General features: G+C 50.9%; 1 long non-coding RNA gene across 1 annotated transcript in view; it reads right to left on the bottom strand.

Moving 5' to 3' along the window:
* Positions 1-232: 232 nt before the first annotated feature.
* The window catches only part of LOC127032372 (uncharacterized), a 19,298-nt gene continuing 9,450 nt past the window's right edge, over positions 233-10,080 (bottom strand). The window contains exons 2-4 of the long non-coding RNA XR_007768780.1: positions 4,663-4,736; positions 2,775-3,074; positions 233-297 (exon numbers count right to left, since the gene is read on the bottom strand). This is a non-coding gene — a long non-coding RNA (uncharacterized LOC127032372). The remainder of the gene's footprint in view (positions 298-2,774; positions 3,075-4,662; positions 4,737-10,080) is intronic.

The raw sequence follows: 10,080 nt of genomic DNA, 5'->3' as shown, positions 1-10,080 counted from the left end.
CTGCTACCCCTGCTTGAAAATCCTTGAGAGAGCTCCCTGCCTTTAGCCCAGGATGGGGGTGATGCCCCCTGCTGAACCAACCCACCTGGCTCTCTCCTGCAGACACCAAACGTTATCCTCAGCCTCCTGCTCAGGTCACTGGCCCAGCCAGCCTGGGCACCCCCAGGCTTCCATACCCAGAGCGACTGGAATTCCCAGACCCACAGTGAGCAGAGATCCACTCACCTGTCCCCTCAGGGCGGGTGGTCCCAGATATAGGAGAATCGGGTGGTCCCTGAGTGGAGGATGGCTGGCGATCTGGAACGAGACAGGGAGAGGGTATTCCTTGGGCGCCATCCTGAGAGATGGGAATGTAGCAGAGTGTTCCTGAGTGTCATGGTAACAAATCTTGGCGAAGAGGGGTTTGCCTTGGTGTGAAATCTGCATGCCTCCAACCTCCCTATCCCCACATCTCAAATTGCTCCCTGTAGGGCTCCTTGGGGAATTCTGCACCACTGCTGAATTTGTGCAGAAATTAATGTTCTGCGCAGAATTTTCTTTTCTCTCTACAGAAATGGGCTGCAGAGCTGCTGGCCACAACTAGGGGGCGCTGGACCCAGGAAAGCCCAGCTCACAAATAGAAGACACTGTTGGGAGGAAGGAGAGGGAGCCGGAGGGTTCCCAGCATGCCCTGAAGGAAGGAGGCGGCATGCAGGAAACTCTATAGAAGCCCAGACCCATCACCAGGCTGTCTCTTCCTCTGGATCCCTGGGTTCTGGGGGTGCAAGTGTCTGGGCTTGGGGGTCCCACAGCTGGGCTGCCCACAGCTGGGCTCTGGGGGGTAGGAATGTGCATGCAAATGTCTGGCTTGGGGATCCCACAGCTGGGCTCTGGGGGGGTAGGAATGTGCATATGAGTGTCTGGATGGGAGGTGCCCTGTGGCTAGGCTCTGGGGGGTAGAAGGTGTGGGTGTCAGGGGGGTGTGCCCCATAGCTGGACTCTGGGCAGTAGGAGGGCTGGTGTCTCTGCTGGGGGTATCCCGCAGCTGGGTTCTGTGGAGAGGGGACAGAGAAACAGGAACTGGGTTGTTGTAAGGTTTTTTTTAACACCCTATTCTTGAGGGAATTTTTGTGTGTGTATGTATTGTTACAGACATACTTGCTGACAGATCTTTTGAAATAAGTTATCAAAATAATTGAAACTGACATGAATCTATTGTTTTGACAAATAAAATTTGCACAATTTTAAAATATTGTGCACAGAATTTTTAATCTTTTGGCACAGAATTCCTCCAGGAGTAAAAGACAGAATCCACTTCCCTATCCGGTTCCTCTAGGCAGATCTCAACCTGAGCAATATCTGAAACCAGGCTTTTGTTTTTTAGGCTGCAGTCTTGTTCCCCAGAATTCCACCTTCCATGGGAAAAAAAGTTACTAGTATTCATGGTGAGTGGGGAGGACCTTTGAAAACATGTCCTGAGTGTAACACACACATCTGCTTGAGTCTGCAGAGAGCCTGAGCCAATCACTCTGCATCTCAATGGGGCATTAACTCTGAAGTCTGGTGCCAATTATTTAAGTATTAGCATTAACTATTTCACTGCTGATCAAAGCACAAAAGAAAGGAGCGGGAGGATCACAGAGCTGCAGAGTGAGAACAGTTTCATCCTGGTGCTTGGGAAATACCAACCTTTTCTCCCCTCTCCCCCCACTGCCCCCAGTCCGACCTGTAGAGCTAAACAACTAGAGGGACCTGAACTCAACAAGCTCAGCAGAGCCCATGAGTGTATCTAACCCAGAGGTGAGCAAACTACGGCTTGTGGGACCGTCTGCCCAGCCCTTGAGCTCCCGGCCCGGGAGGCTTCCCCCGGCCCCTCCCCTGTTGAGCCCCCTCCCCCGCAGCCTCAGCTCACCAGGCCGCCAGCACTCTGGGCAGTGGAGCTGTAAGAGCTGCCGGCCTGCCCCAGTGCTCTAGACTGCGCGGCGCCGTGGCTGGCTCCGACTGGGTGGCTGCCAGTCCTGGTGCTCTGAGCGGCATGGTAAGGGGCCGGGAGCGGGGAGGTTGGATAAGGGGCAGGGGGGTGGTTGGATGGGGTGGAGGTTGGGGGGGGGCAGTCAGGGGATGGGGAACGGGGGGTGTTGGGTAAGTGTGGGAGTCCTGGGGGGCTTGTGTGGGTGCAATGGTGTGTACAGGGGTCGGGGCAGTCAGGGGACAGGGAGCAGGGGTGATTGGATGGGGGAGGGTTCTGGGGGCTGGTTGAGGCAGGGAGTCCCAGGAGGGGGCGGTCAGGGGACAAGGAGCAGGGGGGTTTGGATGGGTCAGGGTTCTGAGGAGGGCAGTCAGGGGGCGGGAAGTGGGAGGGGACAGAGGCCAGGCTGTTTGGGGAGGCAGAGCCTTCCCTACCCGGCCTTCCATACAGTTTTGGAACCCTGATGTGGCTCTCGGGCCAAAAAAGTTTGCCCACCCCTGATCTAACCCCATGGATAGGAGGCCGGACCCAGAAAACCCAGATGAGCTAACATGACCCTATTTGGAACATTTTCACAGCCCACTCTGAGCGACATTTCATTCTGTTGGCTCTAGTGGGTGGGGACTTGCTGGTAGGGACACATGGTTCCCCCAGATATCAAGTCCATCCTTTGGGACCCTCCCCAATTGAGGGCTTTCCTCTACAGTCTCAGCTGGGAAAGCCTCCAGGACACTGCAGGACATTTTGCCTTAGGTCTCGAGAGACCATGACCCCGGGCCCTGTTAAGAGGCAGAAACACCTTCGAGTGACTGTGCATGTGACCTACCCAGCACCACCAGGTGCACGATGTTCGTGGCAATTCTGTTTCCATTCAGGTGAGGCGTAATGTTGTAAATCCCTGCGTCGGCTTTGCTCACGTTGTGCAGAGTCAAGCCATGTAGGTATACGCTGCATCTGTTTCTGAATTCAGGGCATAAAGGTCTTTTTTCCAAGCAAACCATGCATGGGGAACTCCAGGTGTGGTTCGAGTCTGCTCTTCTACTCAGTTGAACACATAGCTCAGCGGTGTTAAAGGAGATATTTACAGACATTCCTTCACATACAGTCTCAGTTCTTTTAAGGGGAGCTGCAGGAATTAGGGTGAAAAATAAAAATCAAGATTAGCATGAAATTGAGGGAAGAAGTCGGAGCAAGAAGTGTGAAGAGCAAGGAGTAGTGAGCGAGCAACATCTTCAGTGTTGGCGAGTGCCAGGACCCCCCCTAGATAACTGTAGAGCATTGCACCCTGTACCCTTCCGCTGTAGCATCAGGGCTATTTATTCCATTCCCAGGGCTCTCCAGCCAAGCTCTCAGAACCTGCAGGAATTCTCATTCATGAGCATTTCTATCCAAGGGCTCCCTGCAGGTTCCCCAACCCTCTGGCAAAGAGACCAGTGGAGTTCAAGGCCTCATTTCCCCTGCTCCAGCAGCTCCACCTGCAAATTACATTGCCTCAAACTCTGAAGCGCTTTGGGATAATTCTAGAATGGCAGCATCTCTTTTTATTAGAACAACTAGAGGTCCCAGCTGAGATCAGGGCCCCGTTGTGCCGGGTGCTGCACAGACACACAGGGAGAGACAGTCCCTGCGCCAGCTGAGATCAGGGCCCCGTTGTGCTGGGCGCTGCACAGACTCACAGGGAGAGACAGTCCCTGCCCCAGCTGAGATCAGGGCCCCATTGTGCTGGGCGCTGCACAGACACAAAGGGAGATACATAAAGGGCTTGAAGTCTAAATGGGTGGCTGATACAGTAGAACCTCAGAGTTATGAGCACCTCAGGAATGGAGGTTATTCATAACTATGAAATGCATGCAACTCTAAACGAAACATTCTGGTTGTTCTTTCAAAAATTTGCAACTGAACATTGACTTAATAGAGCCTTCAAACTTTACTATGCAGAAGAAAAATCCTGCTTTCCCTTTTTTTTTTTTTTTTTTTTAGCAATTTACATTTAATATAGCACTATACTATATTTGGTTTGGGGGTTTTTTGGTCTCTGCTGCTGCCTGATTGTGCACTTCCAGTTCCAAACGAAGTGTGCGGTTGACTGGTCAATTTGTAACTCTTGTGTTCGTAACTTTGGGCAGGTCTACACTATGGACCAGATTGACTGGCAGCAATCGATCCAGCAGGGGTTGATTTATCACATCTAGTATAGACACAGTAAATCAACTGCCGATCGCTCTCCCCTCGACTTCGGTACCCCATCGAAACGAGAAATGCAAGGGGACCATTTAAAATAATGGGAATGACACCAGTGCAAAGACACTGCAGTAAGTAGATCTAAGTATGTTGACTTCAGTAAGTTGCGTAACTTAGATCAACACCCCCCACCCCACCCCTCCGGAGTGTAGACAAGCCATCTGAGATTCTACTGTACTTGTGTAACAGTGCCACTTGGTGAACCCTGGCATAAAAACAACAAGGAGTCTGGTGGCACCATAAAGAATAACAGATTTATTTGGGCATAAGCTTTTGTGTATAAAAAACACCAAATAAATCTGTTAGTCTTTAAGGTGCCACCAGACTCCTTGTTGTTTTTATGCCAGGGTTCACCAAGTGGCACTGTTACACCATGTTGTTTTTGTGGATACAGACTAACATGTCTACTTCCTGATACATAACACCAAGAAGGCATTTGAGGAGTCTGGGGAACTCATATGTTCACTTCGTACCTGAAAGAGACGAATGTATGAATCCAAGCATGAGCAAAAATCTGGGATCCATTACAGCTCCTTTGTCCAGTGATCTGAGAACAGAACAAAGTCGCTGATGCACTGACCTCCCTTTTCACCCACCACGTCATTAACAGCACAGTTAGCAGCTACCAGAGGCCTTATCCAAGCGGCCTGCAACCTTTTTCTGACCACATGCCATATGGGCCAGGAGCACCTTCCATTCTCCCTGTAAGGTGACAGTACAATGTTCTCCAAAGCAGAGCTCACCATTTACCTAGCACTCGACACAGCCTGGTTGGATGCCTGCAGCGTGCTCTGCATGGAGACTCGGACTTCAGCTCATGCAGAATGTGAGGTGAGGAAGGAAGTGCAGGCTACCCTAGCTCCTTCCATGTCTGCTTAGGCTCAACCATTAATCTGGCCCACAAATCCCTACAGGAAACTCCCTGAGCTGCCAACTCTCCTGATTTGGTCAGGAACGGCACAATTTTAGGGCTGTTGGTATTTTTAAATGGTTCTCCTCTGACTTCCTTAATCAAATTTGCAGAAATTTGCCATGATTCAAAATGGCGGCTATCTCCCAGCACTGACAGAAAGCCACAAGCCGACCTTATTCAGGATGGCTGCCATTCCCTGCAGCGAGAGACTTGCAGCTTTCGTGGGGTTAAAAAGGGTTTCTAGCCCAAACTTGGAAAACATGAAATCTAAAGACTCAAACGCCAGAAAGCACATTTTAAAATGGACCCAAAAGTTGAGATTATTATTTTTTCCAGACCTGATTCGTTATTTTTGCACACTTGGGGTTGGCAAAGCATAATGTTGACAATGAAGTGTCGTCACCGGGTTTTATAGACTTTATACTCCAAGCTGGTAAATGTGGGATGGGAGAAGGAAAGGGAGTTCTCCTCATTTGAATCTGACTCAAGCGAATGTAACCCTTCTGCCCCTCTGAGTTGGCAGCAACAAGGGCCGGGTTCAGTATCCAGGGGTTCCGTTTCAATAACATAATGCAAAACTGGCTCGAACCCCCACCCAGTGACCTGGGACAATTACATACCACCCCCTCGGGCGCCTCTAGGAGGCAATACTTCCCCTCTCGCAAGCACGGAGTCCGAGTGTAGCAAAATCCTTTTAATAAAGGAGGGAAACAATGCAGAATTATGTTGGGGAAACACCACAAACAAGATTATAACACAAACCATGAGCAAAAGGTCCATCTCCAAGTATGTTTGGCAATGTCCCTTTTCCCTCAGGGTCTTAAGTCCAAATCACCCCAAAGTCCAACAACCCCAAAAGTCTCTGTCCCTGGCCAGTGCCACCCCCGAGTTCAAAGTTCATCTGCAGAGTTTCGCCCCCCTAGCATGGGGTGAAAATGGGGGGGCACACAGGGTGTAAAGGGGCACCTTACATGGGCCGAGGCCGACTGCCACGCCTCTTCTGGAGATCTGCTGCAGCCTTCACCACAAACGGCTGTGCTCCACTCCTCCAGCCGTCCCCGCAAACTGCTCTGCTCCACTCAGGGCCGGCACTTCCATTTAGGCGACCCAGGTGGTCGCCTAGGGCGCCAGGATTTGAGAAGATGGCAGACTGGTCCGGTGGACCTCCCACAGGCGTGCCTGCGTACGGTCTGCTGGTCCCGTGGCTCTGGTGGAGCGTCCGCAGGCACGCCTGCGGGAGGTCCGCCGGAGCCGCGGGACTGGCGAGCCGGCCCTGCGCTAGGGCGCCAAAAACCCTGGTGCCACTCCTGGCTCCACTTGCTGTTCCGTGGGTCGGTCCAACCATTCCACACGCTGCTTCGCTCCACCAGCTGGTCCACTTCTCCAGCTGTCCCCACAAACTGCTCAGCTCCACTATGCTGTGCTTGCTGCTCCAACCGTCCAGCAACTGCTCTGCCAGCCACTTAGCAATAGATCTTCAGGCTCCCCCACTAGTTAACACAGCACTCAGTGATCTCAGCTCATTAAGCTTAGCTCTTTAGTGATTTCAGCTCTTAGGCCTGGTCTACACGACGAGTTTATACCGAATTTAGCAGCATTAAACCGAAGTAACCCTGCACCTGTCCACACAACAAAGCCCTTTATTTCGATTTAAAGGACTCTTAATACCAATATCTGTACTCCTCCCTGACCAGGGGAGCAGCGCTGAAATCGGTATTGCCATTTCAAATTAGGGTTAGTGTGGCCGCAATTTGACGGTATTGGCCTCTGGGAGCTATCCCACAGTGCACCATTGTGACCGCTCTGGACAGCAATCTGGAGTCGGATGCTCTAGCCAGGTAGACAGGAAAAGCCCCGCAAACTTTTGAATTTCATTTCCTGTTTGCCCAGTGTGGAGAGCTCATCAGCACAGGTGATTCTGAGAATCGAAAAAGAGCTCTAGCATGGACCGCACAGGAGGTACTGGATCTGATCGCTATATGGGGAGATGATTGCGTGCTAACAGAACTCCATTCCAAAAGATGAAATGAAAAAACATTTGAAAAAATCTCCAAGGCCACGATGGAGAGAGGCCACACCAGGGATTCAGTACAGCGCCCTGTGAAAGTTAAGGAGCTCAGACAAGCCTACCAGAAAACCAAAGAGGCAAACGGAAGGTCTGGGTCAGGGCCAAAAACATGCCGCTTCTACGCTGAGCTGCATGCAATTCTAGGGGGGTCCGCCACCACTACCCCACCCCTGTCCGTGGATTCCAAGGCAGGGGTAATCTTAGCCATGCCTGAGAATTCTGCGGATGGGGAAGATGAGGAGGAGGAGGAAGAGGAGGACGAGCTTGCAGAGAGCACACAGCACTCCGTTCTCTCCAACAGCCAGGACCTTTTTCTGAGCCTGACCGAATTACCCTCCCAGCTTTCCCAAGCCACTATCCCAGAAAATGAAGCCATGGAAGGGACCTCTGGTGAGTGTACTTTTGTAAATATAAAACATGGTTTAAAAGCAAGTGTTTTTTAATGATTAATTTGCCCTGAGGACTTGGGATGCATTCACGGCCAGTATAGCTACTGGAAAAGTCTGTTAACGTGTCTGGGGATGGAGCGGAAATCCTCCAGGACATTTCCATGAAGCTCTCCTGGAGGTACCCCAAAAGCCTTTGCAGAAGGTTTCTGGGCAGTGGAGCCTTATTCCGTCCTCCATGGTAGGACACTTGACCACGCCATGCTAGTACCAAGTAATCTGGTATCATTGCATGACAAAGCCTGGCAGCGTATGGTCCCGGTGTTTGCTGGCATTCAAGCAACATCCGTTCTTTATCTCACTGTGTTATCCTCAGGAGAGTGACATTGTTCATGGTAACCTGGTTGAAATACAGGAATTCAATTAAGGGGACAGAGGTGGCTGTTCCTACTGGGCTGTTTGCCTATGGCTGAAAAGAAATCCTTCCCTGCAGTTAGCCAAGTGTGTGTGTGGGGTGGGGGGAGAAATGGTGCTGAGATTTTTTGCGTTTGGCTAGCAGGGATCTTCCCTGATACCAGCCACGCTGTGGGGGGGATAGGTAAAGTGATCATCCCAGATAACTGGATTGGGGGAGGGGTTACTTTGGTTTCTACTGCTGCACGTTAACAGGAAAGCCGCAGCACTCAATGGGCTTTGCTTGGTATGTGGGAAAGGAGGGTGCTGGTTTTATGAAGGCTGCAAAAGCTGAAAGACAATGGCTTACCATGGCCGCATGCAAACCAAATTCTGTTGCTCGGACCTGTGTCTGATCTCTAACACCAAAGCCACAGGCACTCAAGATGCAAAATGCAACCTTGTACTGAAATCACATGTGCTATGTAATGTGAATAGTGTTGTTCACTGTGAAAGAGTATAACCATTGTTCTGTAAAATGTATCTTTTTAAATACTTCTCTCCCTTTTTTCCCCTCCCTCCCGTAGCTGGAAATTTTTCAAGCCTCCCTCCACCGTCCTGAAGGCTATCTCAGATAAGGCGGCGGGAAAAAAGTACGCAAGACGAAATGTTCTCTGAAATCATGGAATCGACCCGCAATGAAATAGCTCATCTGAATGAGTGGAAGGACGCAGTATTAGCATACAGGAAAGATGCCAGTGAACGTGAGGACAGGAGGGACGCTTGAGATGAGAGGTGGCAGCAGGAAGATCAGAGGTGGCAGGATGCAACGCTGGGGCTGCTGCGTGATCAAACTCACATGCTCCGGCGTCTAGTGAAGCTTCAGGAATGGCAGCAGGATCACAGAGTGTCGCTGCAGCACCTGTATAACCGCCCTCCCACCTCCCCAAGTTCCATAGCCTCCTCTCCCAGATGTGTACGGACACGGGGGCAGGGGTGGGTGGGAAGAGAGTCTCTGTGCACCTGTCCACTTCTCCCCAGTGGACAGCCCAAGCAAAACGCTGTCATTATTTTGAACTTCTGAAGTGGCCTTTTCCTACCCTCCTATCCTCCTCCCAAACTCCACCCAGGCTACCTTGTCAATTCTCTCCCTCTTTTTATAATCATTTAAAAAATACATAATTTTTAAATGACAGTGACTTTATTTCCTTAAAAAGCAAGCTGTGATCAAAGGGGGAGGGTGGGTTGCTTATAGGGAATGAGTCAATCAAGGGGGCGGGTTTTCATCAAGGAGAAAAACAGAACTTTCACACCGTAGTCTGGCTAGTCATGAAACTGGTTTTCAAAGCTTCTCTGATGCGCAGCACTTCCTGGTGTGCCTTTCTAATCGCCCTGGTGTCTGGCTGTACATAATCAGCAGCCAGGTGATTTGCCTCAGGCTCCCACCCCGCCATAAAGGTCTCCCCCTTACTCTCACAGACACTGTGGAGCACACAGCAAGCAGCAATAACAAAGGGGACATTGGTTTGGCTGAGGTCTGAGCGAGTCAGTAATGTGCGCCAGCGCGCCTTTAAACGGCCAAATGCACATTCTACCACCATTCTGCACTTGCTCAGCCTGTAGTTGAACAGCTCCTGACTACTGTCCAGGCTGCCTGTGTATGGCTTCGTGAGCCATGGCATCAAAGGGTAGGCTGGGTCCCCCAGGATAACTACAGGCATTTCAACATCCCCAACTGTTAATTTCTGGTCTGGGAAGTAATTCCCTTGCTGCAACCGTTTAAACAGAGTAGTGTTCCTGAAGACGTGAGCGTCATGAACCCTTCCCGGCCATCCCACGTGGATGTTAGTGAAAAGTCCCTTGTGATCCACCAGTGCTTGCAGCACCATGGAAAAGTACCCCTTGCGGTTTATGTACTGGCTGCCCTGGTGCCACGGTGCCAAGATAGGACTATGGGTTCCATCTATCACCCCATCACAGTTAGGGAATCCCATGGCAGCAAAGCCATCCACTATGACCTGCACATTTCCCAGAGTCACAACCTTTCGTAGCAGCAGCTTAATGATTGCTTTAGCTACTTGCATCACAGCAGCCCCCACAGTAGATTTTCCCACTCCAAATTGATTCCCGA

This window comes from Gopherus flavomarginatus, chromosome 12, assembly GCF_025201925.1.
Source record: "Gopherus flavomarginatus isolate rGopFla2 chromosome 12, rGopFla2.mat.asm, whole genome shotgun sequence".
In the NCBI taxonomy this organism is placed as follows: Eukaryota; Metazoa; Chordata; order Testudines; family Testudinidae; genus Gopherus; species Gopherus flavomarginatus.
This window is presented reverse-complemented; position numbering and strand designations above follow the sequence as displayed.